The sequence below is a fragment of the Onychostoma macrolepis genome, chromosome 01, assembly GCF_012432095.1.
Source record: "Onychostoma macrolepis isolate SWU-2019 chromosome 01, ASM1243209v1, whole genome shotgun sequence".
Lineage (NCBI taxonomy): Eukaryota > Metazoa > Chordata > Actinopteri > Cypriniformes > Cyprinidae > Onychostoma > Onychostoma macrolepis.
Window position 1 is genome coordinate 14,734,658 of NC_081155.1, and position 17,935 is coordinate 14,752,592.

Below are 17,935 nucleotides of genomic sequence, written 5' to 3' on the forward strand. Positions count from 1 at the left end.
TGTATATTCCCCACACTCCACAAAAAAAAAAAAAAAAAGTTTTATGACAGCAGTTTCTGTCTGCTTGTTGCTGTATACTCCAGTGTATCACGATACAGGATATATTTATGTAATATATGAGTTGATCATCATCAACATGATGCATCTCATCATATTAATTCTTTAAGTGGTTCTCACTATTAATCACATTGTACTTACTGCTGGAAATACACTACTGTTCAAAGGTATGGGGTCAGTGTCTTTTAAAGAAATTGATACTTTCATTCAGCAAGGACAGAATAAATTGAATAAAAATGACAGTAAAGACTACTATTATAACCTCAGGGTGTACATTGATTTTCAATAATTAATTAGCCTAACATTCATTATTCAAAAAACTGTAAATTTAGCAATGTTCAGAATCGAAAAAAGAACTAAAATATAAGTTAAAAAACAAAAAAAAAAAAACAAAAAAAAAAAACCACACAATTTATAGTGGCATTCACTCTAAACATATATTATAAACGTCCAGCCTAAATATTTAAAGCGAAACTGAAACTAGCGGCGTGGTTGCAAGAAAATGCTTGCTTATTCTCATTCCTCACCAATCCTAATGTGCGCGCTTTGCGCTTGACCTTGGTTGCTTTATATAAATCGCCTTGGAAATCGCAGCACGTTTCAGATAAAAAAAAAAAAAAAACTCTATTTATAATCCAGAAAAAAAAATATTACAGTATATCCATTTTCATACAAATGTGTGTTTGGAAAACAGAAGAAAAAACCATATCATTGCAAGATAAAAAGAAAAGAAACAAAACTTTTTATTTTGTATTTGCTGTGCGGCTTGAACGCGGCGTCCGTCAAAAATAGACTGGGCGCCTATCTTTAGTGAAGCGGCGCGGCTGGTGTAAACACACAAACATTGACTTGAGTGGCCGCGATCAGCTCCGGGATGGTGTAAATCAGGGTTATATACCGCACTACAGGCTACAGCGCCATCTATTGGATTTTGATATTGCATCAAATTAGCTATTTTGGACCAACTCACGGGGCTGGATGAAAACTGTAGTTTGCCAACCTCTGCAGATTCGTATTATTTTTAAAAATCCCTCGCGGGCCGCCATAGGAGTGATAGCGGGCCGTAGTTTGAGCAGCCCTGCCTTAAACCGAAGGTACACTTTCGCTACTACAGCAATTACAGTACAGCGCTTGAATATTTTGAGAAAAACATTGGAAGCTGTAGCTATATACCCGAGTACAGCCTGGTCCAATACAAAGATCTTATTCATCGATGAGAAAAAAATAAAATTAAATAAAATAATCATAATATATATATATATGTGTGTGTAATATAGGTAAATTACTCTTTTAGTTTTCTGTATTATAAAATATAAGCTATTTTACACTGGGCGTTTTACTAAGAATCCGTTTCCAGCGAGGCAGTGTGTAAGTGATCTGTCAAAATAGTTCAGACAGAATCGCGAACCTATTCATTAATCCGATTCATTAAAAAGAGCTGACTCATAAGAGTGATTCAGTTGTGGAAAACGTCGAGTGATTCTGAGTTTACCCGCGGCAAACACAGAACATACGCGACGTATTTGCTGAAACATTTTAAGAGAAAACGTTACTCGGGTCAGTAAACGCTAATCTTCTTTGTCAGACAAAGATATAAACTCGACATAGCAGAAATGTACTAGTTAAACTAGGCGGAAACCGGTTATGTCTACCAGTGCACTGTGTTTGATTTAAATATGAGGTTTGTACAATCATTTACAAAATGTATATTGAGGATGCTGTACCATTCATTATTTCTACAAAGATTAATGTGTAAAGATATGCAGAATTAATGCACCAAATACCCAGTCTAAGGCTGGTATGTAAACAAGTTGCTTGTGTGATTATGTTACATTCACCATCCCCTCTATTTTCCCAAAAAGCTGCTGATTGTTGAGAAAGAGGAGAAGAGAAGGGTTCATAACTCTTGGCTGGGAGAAAGCAGCCCAGCATGATGTGTTTGAAACTAACCAATTTAAGGCATAGCTTGGAGGGTCAAAAAGAACCAAAGGGCCTATAATTGGCATCTTTCTTGTCTTATTAAAAGAAAACATGTCCCTCTGGAATCCTCAAGCTTGACGAGCTTCTGTGTGAATCGTGAGCAAACACACACAGTCTGGATGAGATCATTATGTGCAGATATGTGTGACGCACTCTGACAGAAAGGCCCAGCTGATCAGCTGAACTGATGAACATGGACTGCTGTCATTTTGAGAGGTTTTAGAGATGATGTTGTGTCTTTTTCTGTTGTTAGGGTGGTTCAAAATGGAGGCGTGGCCTTGAGTTTAGCACATCTAATGATACTGATGCATTGTGAGTTCAGATGTGGTTTCTCGTCCTTTCCAGACCCTCATGATAGTTTGTGACTATTGTACATTTAGCCAAATTAATAAGTTCATTTGTACATTTTTCATATGGTCCACTGAGGGTTAGGTTTAGAGGGTGCAGCTTTATGCTTAACGTTTGTTTTTCAATTTATCAGATTGTACAAATTTTAATACTATTGTGTATTCTTTCTTGTCCATGCATTTGCACTATAAACTGTAATATAATTGTGTGATTTGACCTCCAAATGTGGTTTGTTTGATCAGATCGCAGAATGCTGTCCACTTGTGACTGTATCACCTGAGACGGATGTTATTAATTTCTTTTACGTTACAATCGTCTTGATGTCAACATTGTGCTGGTAGATAATAGCAAATCATATAGAGCATTCAAGTGAGAACTATTAACCACATTGATATGTGACGTCCCATGTTTTTGATGCTTTAAAAGACATAGAATATCACTTAATCACCCTCTTTATAATACCCCTTTTTCTATTTTCTAAATATAACTTGATTTTTGTAGCATACCAATATCTGAAACGACTAGCTGAAAATTACTTTTTTTCACACTGACCCAACATCTTGACTACTTCTGTCATCAAATACTAACTCATTTAGCCTCTTCCATGAAGACAAAAGGCCAACTAAATTTATGTATTATTAAGTTTTCTAATTAAAGGTTACATGGGTAGGTCACCATGTACCATGTTCTGCATGCACATCTGTTCTTTTAGCATGTGAAAGTCAATACCATGCTACCTCAGTCAGGACCCCGCTGATCCATCTCAAGTCTTTGCATCCAAAATAAGTGATAGTTTAAAATGAAGTCAGACTGTTTTTGCTCTCTTAATAAGAAAGCATCAACCAATGATGCTAATGAACTTAGATATATTTTGAACTGCTTAAAAACTTCATAATCTCTAACATTCTTTCCTGGCACAAATGTTTGAAAGTATATGTGCAGTTATACAATTAGTTTTTTGTAATATATGTGTGTGTGGTTGTAACACAGATTATATATGTTGGTTGGAAAATACTGCTGCCAATTCCATAGTAAGCATACTTAAAGGGATACTCCACCCCAAAATGAAAATTTTGTCATTAATCACTTACCCCCATGTCGTTCCAAACCCATAAAAGCTTTGTTCGTCTTCGGAACACAATTTAAAATATTTTGGATGAAAAACGGGAGGCTTGTGACTGTCCCATTGACTGCCAAGTAAATTACACCATCAAGGCACAGAAAAGTATAAAAAAACATCGTCAAAATAGTCCATCTGCCATCAGTGGTTCAATCTGAATTTTATGAAGAGGCGAGAATACTTTTTGTACACAAAGAAAATAAAAATAACAACATTTATTCAACAGTTCGTGTCCTTTCTGTGTCAGCGTAGCGCCATTGATGGCAAATGGACTATTTTGGCGATGATTTTCCACAGAAGTTCTAAGCGGCCATGCGTTATTATTATTTTTTTTCTTGTTTTCTTGTGATCACGACTTACACTGAACAAAATTATGAACACAACACTTTTGTTTTTGCCCTCATTTTTCATGAGCTTAACTCAAAGATCTAAGACTTTTTCTATGTACACAAAAGGCCTATTTCTTTCAAATATTGTTCACAAATCTGTCTAAATCTGTGTTAGTGAGCACTTCTCCTTTGCCAAGATAATCCATCCACCTCACAGGTGTGGCATATCAAGATGCTGATTAGACAGCATGATTATTGCACAGGTGTGCCGTAGGCTGGCCACAATAAAAGGCCACTCTAAAATGTGCAGTTTTACTGTATTGGGGGTTTTCAGTAACACAACTTACTGAAAACCAGTCAGTAAGTTGTGTGACCACCATTTGCCTCACGCAGTGCAACACATCTCCTTCGCATAGAGTTGATCAGGTTGTTGATTGTGGCCTGTGGAATGTTGGTCCACTCCTTTTCAATGGCTGTGCGAAGTTGCTGGATATTGGCAGGAACTGGAACACGCTGTCGTATACGCCGATCCAGAGCATCCCAAACATGCTCAATGGGTGACATGTCCGGTGAGTATGCTGGCCATGCAAGAACTGGAATGTTTTCAGCTTCCAGGAATTGTGCACAGATCCTTGCAACATGGGGCCGTGCATTATCATGCTGCAACATGAGTTGATGGTTGTGGATGAATGGCACAACAATGGGCCTCAGGATCTTGTCACGGTATCTCTGTGCATTCAAAATGCCATCAATAAAATGCACCTGTGTTCGTTGTCCATAACATATGCCTGAAAAAAGTGGAAAAATGATCTGCACACTGTTATTCCCTTTATTTAATAAAAAAAAAAAAAAAACAACGTTTCGGTCCAGAGACCTTCGTCAGGCAAACACATACAAGCAAAAGCAACAGCTCAATAAGTACTAAGACTCAGGCAGCATTCCAATTGATTACACCTGTTGGTAATCAAGGTCAATCATGTGAACAGCTGTATCATAATTAAAACAAGACAACCACATTCAGGCAAAAAATTTGAATACAAACACAAGGTCAGGAAATATCCATTACCCAAACAGTCCCCCATTTCCTTTATAATTTACAACTGCTTGTCCCAAAGATACGCCTGCCCTTACCATAACCCCACCGCCACCATGGGCCACTCGATCCACAACGTTGACATCAGCAAACCGCTCAACCACACGACGCCACACACGCTGTCTGCCATCTGCCCTGTACAGTGAAAACCGGGATTCATCTGTGAAGAGAACACCTCTCCAAAGTGCCAGATGCCATCGAATGTGAGCATTTGCCCACTCAGGTCAAGACCCCGATGAGGACGACGATCATGCAGATGAGCTTCCCTGAGACGGTTTCTGACAGTTTGTGCAGAAATTCTTTGGTTATGCAAACCGATTGTTGCAGCAGCTGTCTGGGTGGCTGGTCTCAGACGATCTTGGAGGTGAAGATGCTGGATGGTCTGCGAGGCCGGTTGGATGTACTGCCAAATGGAGAAGGCTTTGGAGAATCCCTTATGGTAGAGAAGGCTTATGGTAGAGAAATTAACATTCAATTCACGGGCAACAGCTCTGGTGGACATTCCTGCAGTCAGCATGCCAATTGCACACTCCCTCAAAACTTGCGACATCTGTGGCATTGTGCTGTGTGATAAAACTGCACATTTTACAGTGGCCTTTTATTGTGGCCAGCCTAAGGCACACCTGTGCAATAATCATGCTGTCTAATCAGCATTTTGATATGCCACACCTGTGAGGTGGATGGATTATTGCGGCTCACTAACACAGATTTAGACAGATTTGTGAGCAATATTTGAGAGAAATAGGCCTTTTGTGTACATAGAAAAAGTCTTAGATCTTTGAGTTCCGCTCATGAAAAATGGGGGCAAAAACAAAAGTGTTGCGTTTATAATTTTGTTCAGTGTAATTTTCTCGTGATCTTGACATTACAAAAATAGTTTTCTCGTGATCACTACTTTATTTTTGTCGTGATCTCGACAACAAAAGTTGTTTTGTCATTATCACGACTTACTTTTCTCGTGATCTCGACATAACAAGAGTTGTTCTCAAGTTACACAACTGTGCCAACAGGTGGCAGTATAGAACTATGATTGGGGAGTTGTATAGCCTACTGCCTAGCATACTGTATGCGTTTGGGACAGAGGACCTTCTTAGGTTATCTATAATTGGTGCCATTCATTAATGACATTTAATTAACTTATAAATGTTAAATGCTTGAATAAATATGATCATTTTGCTTGAAATTTTATCTGTTATCGTTGTTACTGCTGCACGACTCATCACTGTTTCTCATTTACAATGACGTAGCCCAATTCTAATGTGCATCTTTCTTATTTTTAATCTTTATTGTTAATAAATGTATATTAATAAGATAAGCATATGTGTATAATTTAGTTCAGTGATGTTATGCAGTGTTGTAGCCTAATCCTTTATATTTTCTACGTCTTTGTAAAACACACACACACAGCAGCAGCATTAAGCTTGTTACGCACATGATATCCTACATGACTAATAAAATCACAAACAAATTATTATAATATATTATTATATATAATTTTATAATTATTTTATTTTATTATATATAATTTGAAACGAACAAGGAAAATTGAAGTGAGTTTAATCCAAGCAGTTTAAGATTTTTAGAATAGTTATTTTTTGTTATGGGCTTATTTGTTTGTCTGTACATGGAATGCTTTATTAATGATGTGTTTACTGAGTTTGGTCTTTTAAAAACACTGCCTTAATGCATTAAGCCTATTCTATGGGAGGAAAAACGCTTAACGCGGAATTAAACAAATTGCATTCTTATTATGTGCTCATCTTCTTGTCTGTATGAATTATGTGTATATACTGAGTTTTGTCTTTTAAAAACACTCTCAATTAACGCATTAATCCAGGTTAAGTATTTTAGAATGTTCCTGTCAAGGTTGTGTTCATTACTATAGCAATAGTAATGTCGAAATCACGAGAAAATTAAGTCGTGATGATAAGAAAACAACATTTGGTATGTTGAGATCACAAGAAAAATAAGTTGTGATAACGAGAATACAACTTTTGTTATGTCGTGATCCCGATAAAAATAAGTCGTGATAACGAGAAAACAACTTTTATGTCGTGATAACGAGAAAAAAACTTTTGTTATGCCGTGATCACGAGAAAATTAAGTCGTGATGACGAGAAAACAACATTTATGTTGTGATCACGAAAAAATAAAGTCGTGATAACGAGAAAACAACTTTTATGTCATGTCGAGATCACGAGAAAACAAGAAGGAAAAGAATAATAAGGCATGGCCGCTTAGAACTTCCGTACTTTTCTGTGCCTTGACAGTGTAATTTACTTGGCAGTCAATGGGACAGTCACAAGCCTCCCGGTTTTCATCCAAAATATTTTAAATTGTGTTCCAAGAACGAAGGGAGCTTTTACGGGTTTGGAACGACATGGGGGTAAGTGATTAATGACAAAATTTTCATTTTGGGGTGGAGTATCCCTTTAAAGCAATAGACAAATAGTTAAACTCAATTCTATGTGCAGAAATTGCATATCATGTAAGCAACTCAGGTGAGGTCTTTGTATCTCAGGCCTCAGGTTGTATTGGTCACGTAGCTAAATTCAGTTATCAATTTATTTTGTAGTGCTTAATCCCATTCTGTACACACATGGTTCAGCAATTTATGGGAGTGAGCACCTCATTCTACAAGCAAATTAACTCCCGAAAAATTCAGGCAGTAACAATGGTGTTTACGGAAATTCTAAATGTGCACAGACCTCTTTGCGAGAATGACAGGAAACAAGATACGTCTTGACTATGATTGTTGCCAGAACTTAAATCCAAACGCCTTATCTTGGAAATAAGCCACATACCAAAATATCGTGACCTGCACCTGCCTAATTTATTAACTCCATAAAATGGATTGCTTTTATGAGTCGAGCCCAAAGACGCTTAATTGACGCTTACAATAAGTGGACATGGCAACTCTTCAAGAGCATGCTCTGCAAAGCAGTCTTCCAAACATAAACAAAATGTGACGGCTCTGTTCATGGTGGTTTAGTTAACATTGAGGAACAAGTCTTTGGTTGCTGTAATATTACTTTGGTTAAAAAAAAACAAAAAAAACAAAAAAAAAAACAGAATACTAGATGCACAAGTGTCAATCATGGCAATTTTGAGAGTGAGTTCTGTTCCGTACACACACAAAACTTGTAATTTGTAAAGTGTGTACGTGGCCAATGTTTTTTTTGCAATAAAACAAGCTAAATAACATTTCCTGTTGCAAGGTGACTTGCTTGTGATAACAAGGTCTCCTGCAGTGGAGAAAATTGGTGCCGAAGATGTTGAGACAAAGGAATTGTTTTGCAAGTTTTGCAATATAACAACACTATATCAGAGTGTGTTGCAGTAAACCAGGCATCCTCAAATCTGGCCCACTCCTGCAGAGTTTAGCTCTAACCCTAATCAAACACACCTGAGCATGCTAATCAGAGTCTTCAAGATCATTAGAAAATCACAGGTAGGTGAGTTTGATCAGGGTTGGAGCTAAACTATGCAGCAGATTGGCCCTCCAGGGAAAGATTTGAGGAACCCTGCAGTAAACGCTAAAGTTTTCTCAACTTTTATCAGTATGTCAGAGCTCAACACAGAGCTTTACGAAACCTTCTTCCTTTACATCCTCACAGTCACCTTTGAAATGATTCGATTGGCAGTATTCTCTGACGCAGCATAAACTGTAGTGTATACATGGCCTTAAACCTTGGATCAATGAATGAGACTCTGAGGAGACGGTCCTGAAGGTTAGACTCTGTATATCTGTTTTCCAGGTCCTGTCTGATGGCTGTCTTGGCAAACTGTATGGTTAGACTGTCTTCATCACTTGGTATCATTCTACAATCTCTTCTTCAGAGGAAAGATCACACAGAGGAGGTTGTTTCAGGGCTCCAGAGCGGTGTAATTGTCATAAAGGGGTTAAGCAGATGAATAATTTCCTCTACCAGTTTCGGTTCACTGTCAGACAATATCGGTTCTTGACAAATTCTTCTTGGCATTCTTGTCCATTAAGGCAGAGTAGATGGCAGGCTGCTGCACCAGATACTGCTTAAATGTGTCATAAATGCTGTTCCATTGATCTTAGATATCATGGATAAGTTTGTGAGCAAGTAAGTCTAGAATCTCCTGCTTGATTTCCAAGATGTCAGCTGATATTTTTGCAGAAAAAAATTGCATCACTTTCTAAGCTGCTCTTAGGTGGGGCACTTGGTGATAGTTCTTTCTTGGACATGCAAAGCAGAGCTAGTACAGTTCGGCAGAACTAAAACAAAAACTAAAATGGTAATTTAGAAGAAATAGTCTCTTTTTTTATCCCGTTTTTAAAAACTAGTATATTGATACTAAAATAATAGTGGTGCGAATCATCCAGTTTGTGGCCCAAATCTGCCTTTTATTATTTTGTTTAATTAATTGGTTTGTTTTTATAATTATAGTTAATTATATGAAATATTTTTAAAATAAATGTTTCATAATTTATTTCATAATAATTTGTTTCAAATTCATCTTTATATGATCTAGTAACCCTGGCTCATGTGTTTTAATCATAGTGAAATCCCCAATCTTTGATCAAACTGATTAGGGCTACATATCTTTTGCTATGAACACCTCTAGCGCTTTAGTTATTGTTTTGTGATCTGAATGAGCACTAAGTGTCTGGTTAAAAACTGTGTTGTTCTGGCCCCATCTGTGTCGGGGTGATGCTGTAAATGGCTCATAATATCTGTTGTATTGCCATGAGGCTACACTTGCGTCAAGGACTATCTGGAAGCTTTTTGACCATGGATTTGTAATTGACTGCAAATCTAAAGTGTGCACATGTGGCAGTACCACAAGGGTTCTATATATCGCTTTTGATTGCAGCATCTCTGCATTTAAATCTATCCTGTTGAGTTAAAGGGGTCATATGATGCTTTTTTAAAGATCATGTTGACATGTTTTATTGTTCAAAAAACACATTATTTTTCAAATACTGTACATTATTGTAGGTCCTCTATGCCCCGCCTCTCAAACGCTTAGTTTTCTACAAAGTCCCTCCTTCCGACAAGCGCAGTCTGCTCTGATTGGGCAACTGGCACAGTGCATTGTGATTGGCCGAACACCACAAGCCGCGTCGGAAATGTAATGCCCCTTTCCATAATCGCTAACTTTAGCTTTCAAAATTATAGTAAAGACGGTTAATAATGTCCTTAGTTTTACCATCAGTTGAAGTTCGAGAGGGGAACAGAGTCTTGTGACAGACACAGTGATGAAGCTCATATGTGTTTGTACACAAGCCGCGGTTGTGTGACCGTGACACACACACACACACACACACACACACACACACACAAACAAACACAAAATTCCGCATTTAAACAGTCAATAGCAAATACTTAAACTAATAACAAAACATACAGTTGCTGATTCAGAAGCCCAGATTGTCATAGCAAAGTCAGAATTACCTCCTCTCCTAGGTTTACGAAACGGTCGTCCATAAAATGCATTGTGATAACATCTGGGTGCATTGCTGTTCTGTTGTAAGTAATCTTAATGATACCTAAATGCATCTACTTCCGGAAGGCCAAATAAAGTGCTTTTTCTTTAGCATAGAAACACACAGCATCTCCCTGACACAGCTGCATCAACACTGCTGCAGTTACTGAAAGCACGCCTTCTTTCTTTGCGTAACTCCGCCCAAATGTTCACGCAAATATTTCCACATTGTGACGTAGACATGTGGGGGCGTGTTTGAACGAGCCGTTTTAGGTGGGCATCTTAACTTTGATCTCTTTGGTTTTGAGACTTTAGTCTTTGCAACTTCAGGGATCTTATCTATGCATAATCAGCTTGTAACACTCCAAAGAAACAGGAAAACCTGAAAACGCATCGTATTACCCCTTTAATAGTTCCTCAATTTGAGAACTTTTTTTTTTTTTTTTTTTTCACACAATCAGACATGATACTCCAGGAAATGGATGCTTTCAATTTTAAAGTATATTTGTATGTCATTTACTTTCCCCACACTTACATCAACATAATTTGAGGTTTGCATAAAATGGGACCTAAAATAAGACACATTTCTTGCTGATTGCTCTTGTCTTTATCACTGCTGCTATACATCCGTTGTTTTGTCTCTCCTCCTCCAGTTTCTGAAGTACCTTCACGGGGTGTTCTTGAGGTCAAGGAACAGAAAAACATTGTGGACCACATGTAAATTGTGACAGCTCATCACCACACCTCTAAACCTTCTGCCCTCTTCATAGCATAGAGCGTCTTTTTACTTGCCACACAACAATGACACCACCTTGATTTCACATCCTTCACCTCAGCACTTCTTTTCTGTTCTTGTGTGGTTTTCTTATGTAAATCCTCACTAAACCACCTTGAATGGGATTGGCCTTGAATGGGGATCGGAAATGTGACATGTTTTTATTAAAACCCACAAATAGAAGCAAAGGATTTAGAGACATGCATATGCAAATGCATAAACTAGCTCTTGTTATCTTAAAACAATTTGTTTGACAGTTAATAATGCTGCTTAATGCACACAGGTGGCGCGTTAGACAACTTGTACCATATGTTTATGTAAATGTAGGCTACTCTTGGAAGTTTCTCTGATGTTTTAAGCTTCAAATGTATCCAGAAATATAAAATCTGTAATTTAATTTAAGATTCTGTTTATTTTCATATTTTTGATTTAGATTTTGCATTGGATGTTAAGTGCTGTGAGGAACAGTTCCAGTTGCATTTCCACTTGAGTATAGTTCATGTCACCGCCAACTCTTGCGTCACTGAGGTAAAGTAAATTCTTATACTTATTTTGTAGCACCAAAGTCAAAAAAATAATCTGCAACCATAAAAATTCTTTATCATACAAAGTAAGCCAAAATGTCCTTAAATTAAACATTGATATTACTAAGAACTGCACATGCAAAAAACAGGCAAACTAGAAGAATTGACACTTTAGTTTCAATTGTGTTTGTAGTTGCAGCGTTTAGTCTCAAAATATCTCTTTAATTTGAAAGTGTCTTGCTCTCGACATCTAAAAATTGACTCCACAAAGCTATTTTTATTCTTGTTGCAAGTGAAACCGTATTTAATGTAGTCTGTTTAATCTTGTTCTTTAACCTCACTTTTTAATTTGTGGAGTTTTGATCATGGTCATTGAGGATGAATATTTATTAAGTTGCATTTTTATTGAAACATTATCTGATTACATAATGTTCTCCTTTAGAGAGTGGGAATGGGAATGGGATTGGGACGTGACCCATTCAAACTTGGCTCCAACTCTTCTCACATTTGAACTAGTCTTGCTAATAAGCTAATTGTCAACAGCATCAGTGTGGATTGACAGAAGAGAAATTAACAGAATAAAGGAGCAGCTGGTCAATGTTTGCAGTGTACAGAAGGGAGAGAGAGTGTGTGTGAGAAAGAGAGACATAAACAGAGACAGAAGGAGAAAATATGGGCCTGAAACTCAAGATAGCATTTGCGCCCTGGAAATTTGGCCTTCACACCGACTATACCACAAAAGCGTATTCATCAAAATTAATTGCAAGGCACAATCTTTCTTCCTGGATATAAAGAAGCTCTCTTAGTGGGCGAAAGGTCATTTTTTCCAGGCACAACCGAATCAAAAGAGCATGGAATGCATAATAAGCATTATAAGACATAGTGATAAAATGTCTCTTCAAAAAGCATAAAAAAAAGATTTACTTAATTCCATTTGCAAGATTTTGCAGACTTTGAGTAGATTTTAATAAATAAAATATATGCCTCTTTCCAAGGTAATTTGAAATGAAATAAGAGTAACATTTTCTTATAAGTAAAGTAGTACTTTCCTACAAAATTTAATGCATCTATCTGATATAATATAATATTGGTGAACATTGTGGGTTATAATATAGAAATAAAATAGTGTACCTCCTTCAGACAACGTTGAACTGGAAGATCATCACTGGAAAGGGGTTCTTCCAGCCATGGATAAGATCTTTGGGAGGGATTGTCTGACTAAAAACTAACATAAATGATGAATTAGACAAAGCACATCAATAACTCTCTGAGTGCTGCTTAATGAGGCATATAAACGAACAGATAAGAAGTTAGTCTGGACAATCCCATTTATCAGTTCTCCAGAGTGACCTATATAAAAAAGGAACAGCCAGGGATTTTATACATTTCAAACAAGCACTGTATTACTGTGTGCAGTGCTTTTCTAGTCTATAGTCACAGAAGGGGTTTTGGCAAATAATAGACATATAATCTATTAAAAGCACTTATGCGTCATCTACTGTATGTTATTTAAACATAGGCCTTTTTAGTTTTTTTCAACTAAGCTCTATTCAACTTGATTCAATGAGAATCCTTTGATCTCTAACTAATTCTAAATGATGCATAATTTTAATGCATATACACCCCATCATGATGAATTATAACTAAATCTGCTTGATCTATCCCAGGAAAAAAAAACAACAAAAAAAAAACTTTGATTTACACAAGATACATAAATGAATATGCATGAAAATGTGACAGTGAAGACCACAAATTCGCATAAATTGATTTCCAGTCAGTCTTGTTTCTAATGCTGGGTACACACCATGAGATGATTGCGCTGATTTTGGGCCGATTTCTCCCCTTCCGACAATCCTAGGTAATGTCCCGATTATCTTATCAGATTGTCCTGTGGTGTGAGGTGTGTTAAGTGTGACTGAATCTGCTCGGAAGAACGTCGGAGGAGACCCATTCGCAAATCGTAAATATTCAACATGTTCATCAAAAATCCTGATGTGTGGAGCAAAACGGTTCAATCTTGGATTTTTTTCCCCTCATGTTTGTGGTCTCTCACATTTTGAAGATCTTAAAAGATTTTAAAAATCTTTTGTATGTAGCATAAAAATGTAAGTGAGAAATGCAAAACATGACTTTTCATACTATATTAAAGTTTTACTCTCCTCATCCTAGTTTTATCAGCTAATTCATAAGTTCAATGAATAGTTCACCCAAGAAAAACAAACAAACAAAAAAAAACATAGAAAGACACATTCTGTCATTACTTTCGATATGACTTTCTTTCGTCCATTGAACACAAATTGAGTCATTTTTACTGGGGTAATTGGCTGATGCTTATTGTTAGGAACAGACCCAAATTTAACTGATCTGGATCAATCCTATTTCTGGAACTGATTTATCTGAAAAAAAAAAAATAAAAGAAAAGAAAAAAGAATGATTGTTAATGAATCAGACATGAATAGCTCCAAGAGAGTGGATGCCAAGAGTGACTTAAAAATGCTACTTTTTTATTGTCACACAAAGCTATCATATGGTTTCAGTGGCCTTGAAACACAACATACAAGTGGTAGTTTTAAAAAATATTATTATTATTAGTAGTAGTAGTAGTAGTAGTAGTATAGAGCTTTACAGACCCAGTTTTTTTTTTTTTTTTTTTTTAAGTAGTGGCCAGGGCACTGACATCAAGAAATAACATGAGGGAAAGTAAAAATTTCAGAACTATTTCTTTAATGTCATGGCCCACTTTGGTTTGCTGATTACTGACTGGCCTAGACAGAAAGAAACTCCAAGACATCCTTTTCAGAGAATAATCTGTCTATAGATCATGTCCTTCCATTGACTTCTGTGTCAGTATATGCCTCATTTGCCATGGAGGTCAGGGTTTGAGATCTTGAAGTGATGAGGCAACGCTCACCTGACACTCCCATCATCGTGATGAGATGTCTTGGAGACTGTGATACTCGAAATCCAACCACAGCACAGTTTTCTTTCTCAGAGTTTCTCAGTGAGTACTGTATTGTTAACACTGAATCAAGAAAGTGTTTGACACTGGGATGTAAAATAGGAATACACCATTAAATCTCAGGTTGCTGAATAATAACTAAATCTGCTTGAGCAGTTCCAGAGTGGGGAAAATGAGTTGAACACAAGACACATCAAATAATATGCGTAAGAAAATTATATGGGGGCAGTCGTGGCCTAATGGATAGAGAGTTGGACTTGTAACCCAAAGGTCGCAGGTTCGAGTCTCAGGTCTGGTGGGGGGAGTGAATAACCAGTGCTCTCTCCACCCTCAATACCACGACTGAGGTGAGACCCTTCAGCAAGGCACCAAACCCCCAACTGCTTCCTGAGCGCCGCAGCAATATAGCTGCCCACTGCTCCGGGTGTGTGTGCAAGTCACCATACTTGGCCACACGTCACTTAGAAAAATGTGACTCTGAAGCCAAATCCACAAATTCTTATAGTTCCAAAACTTGATTTCCAGTTGGTCTTGTTTCTTAGATGAATTAAGTGAAATTTAAAAAAACATAGAAAACATTCAAGTTTTTTTTTTTTTCAGCCAATTCATAAATGAAAGGATTAGTTCACACTAAAAATGCACATTTTGTTGTTACTTTCTAATTTTTTTTTTTTTCTTTAGGAGTAGCTCATCCAAAAAAAAAAAAAAAAAGATTTTGCTGAAAATACTGGCCATGAAAATATTGGGGTGTTTTTATCAGCTGTTTGGAGTTCTGACGGCACCCATTCACTGCAGAGGATCTACTGGTGAGCAAGTGATGTAATGCTAAATTTTTTGCTTTACAGACATACACAACTGCTTTCTAGGTACGTTTAACTACACAGCACACATGTTTGATTCAAACTTCTTCATTTTCTATGCAGACTGCTGCTCAAGTGTGGTTAGAAAGTGCTTTCAAATAATCTCCCTTTATTGTGCCTATAATGACATCTGCCTCGATGGCAGCTGGTCGTCTTATACTCTCTCTCTTCCGTCCTTGTCCGTGGCACCAAAGGCATAAAAGATGTCAAATGGATGTGAGAAAAAAAATCCCCTGTCCCCTATTTATCACTCTTAATCATTTCCTGCAGATTTCTCAAGACCACGATTATTGAATGCATCTATCTTTTTCTCGTTCGACGGCTGGACAGAGACGGATCGCACCGGCGCAGAGATTTAAGGACTTCCCTGCACCATCAGATAGACGCTGACAGTCCTTAATTCTTCTAAATGCTAACTGCCCTTTGTCCCGGGTACACAGCAGACAGACATGTGCACACACACACATAAAGTACCCAGTGACACAAACTTGAAAGTGCAATGTCTATTCCTTCTGAATGAACAATGTGTGCATTGTGGAACAGAAGCATGTGGATTGTGAGACACAAAGTCACATGCACAGAGAGACGGAGTGTGTGGACTATGAATGAGAACAGGTTGTCACAGTCAGTGTCGTTCACAGCTTTATTTCGAAAGGGCTTCATCATGCGTTTAATTTAAATTTGACACATAGATTTTCAAGGTAGCATTTTTGTAGACAAAAGTCTTCAACCTCCATTTAAATTCTGATCAAACATACAGAGATTCATAATTTTGACACATTGCCCTTTTCCTTTAAAGGGATAGTTCACCCAAAAATTTTATTCTGTCATCATTTTTTTCATCCAAACCTGGATGATTTTCTGTCTTCTGTGGCATGCAAGACAACACATTTTGAAGAATGTTGGTAACCAAACCAATGTGTGGAAAACAAAACAAATCACTGACATATTTCTCAAAATATATTATTTTGTGTTCCACAACAGAAAGAGTGTCAGTTTTGGTATGACATGAGGAAATTATTTTTTGGTGAACAACTCCTACTACAACAAGTCCACGAGTTTGTGGAAAACCAGATTATCATATTCACCAACATGATTTAAAATGATCCAAATACTTTTTTGTTTGTTTGTTTATTTCAGATGTTTTTGTGCAATCTGCTTATGTAAAAGTGTTTTCTTATGAGATTAGGATGGTCTGCACAAAAGCACATGTCAGTGTCACAATTTTGCCTATTTGGCTTGTGAACTAAAACCTGAATATCTCTTCTTGTAAACTTTGTGTATTTCCAGGTTTTAATGATGGGAACCCAAGATGTCCTAATGCACTTTCAGGTTTTAGACCCCAGTGCACAAACACCAGCAATATTTCCTAAAAGATTAAGAAGATAGGCAGATCTTTGCAGTTCGTTACAGCTGTTAGTAAAAGTCCTTTTAGGAGGAGAGTTCATTTTCACTTTACTAAACAACATAGAGGAGAAAAAGCTAAGATAAGGACCACATTTCTTTACATAATCACCTTCATGAAAATTTCAGCTAAAGTGAATAATTCATTTACCTAGCTATATTCAAAATCACGTTCAACAGCATTAGAGTCAGCTCAGATCAGTGGTGCCATCGCTATATAAGAAGTGAGGTAGAAGCAACTTAATATATAAATCATTTATTCAGAGTGACACATATTACACATTCCTCCTCAATTTTACTTGCATAGATGGATAGATATACAGACAGACAGACAGAAAAAAGAATGGTGTACAATTTTCATTTGCCATTAGTAGCCATTTATGCTTTCTCTTAAAATACTGTTTAGTTTCCTGAGATGCAAAAACCCAATTAACCATATTTTTATTTATTTAATTTTTATGCATTTATTTATTTTTTGGGAGGAAGGGTTCAGATTGGAGCTTTAAGACCAATTAAATATGGTTTTCCTTTTCACAATGATCTGGACACTTTAGTAAACACCACAACGACCGTTCCACAGAATTAATGATATGCTTACAAGTTTCCCAGAAACCTTTTATTATGGTTGTGATTATTAGATGAAAATCGTTTACGTGTGACTGTGGGTGTAACAGAGCCTATACTACTGTACATAATCAGAAAGCATCCTTAAAAATATATTGTGAAGTAACAGCATGTGGAGAAACTGCCTCATGACTTGATCGTATCATGATTTGGTTTGATGGAAGTTGTGGCGTGATGGTTTGCACACGTGTTTTGACTCATCGATGCATAGTGTGCAACGTGAGTGAGAAGCTGGCTCACTGTTCCCATTAGAAAGAACCAAAAATATAACACAAAGTCATTGACTTTTGTTATTAAAGAAACATTAGCCAATAGCACCATAGACATTAAAACGTAGCAGTCGTAATTGCAGAGGCCAGCATTTACTGGGCTGCCTGGGTGAAAATGAGACCAGATTAAACACAA

At 37.0% G+C, this 17,935-nt stretch overlaps 1 long non-coding RNA gene across 2 annotated transcripts; it reads left to right on the top strand.

Annotated features, from left to right (window-relative positions):
- The first annotated feature begins 8,403 nt into the window (after positions 1-8,403).
- LOC131544649 (uncharacterized) lies at positions 8,404-17,601 on the top strand. Of its 2 annotated transcripts, XR_009272183.1 has the most exons (5): positions 8,404-8,658; positions 11,038-11,101; positions 11,593-11,687; positions 15,324-15,448; positions 15,773-17,601. It is a non-coding gene; the product is annotated as an uncharacterized LOC131544649 (long non-coding RNA). The 2 variants fall into 2 exon arrangements; XR_009272182.1 differs by lacking the exon at positions 11,038-11,101.
- The last annotated feature ends 334 nt before the right edge of the window (positions 17,602-17,935 follow it).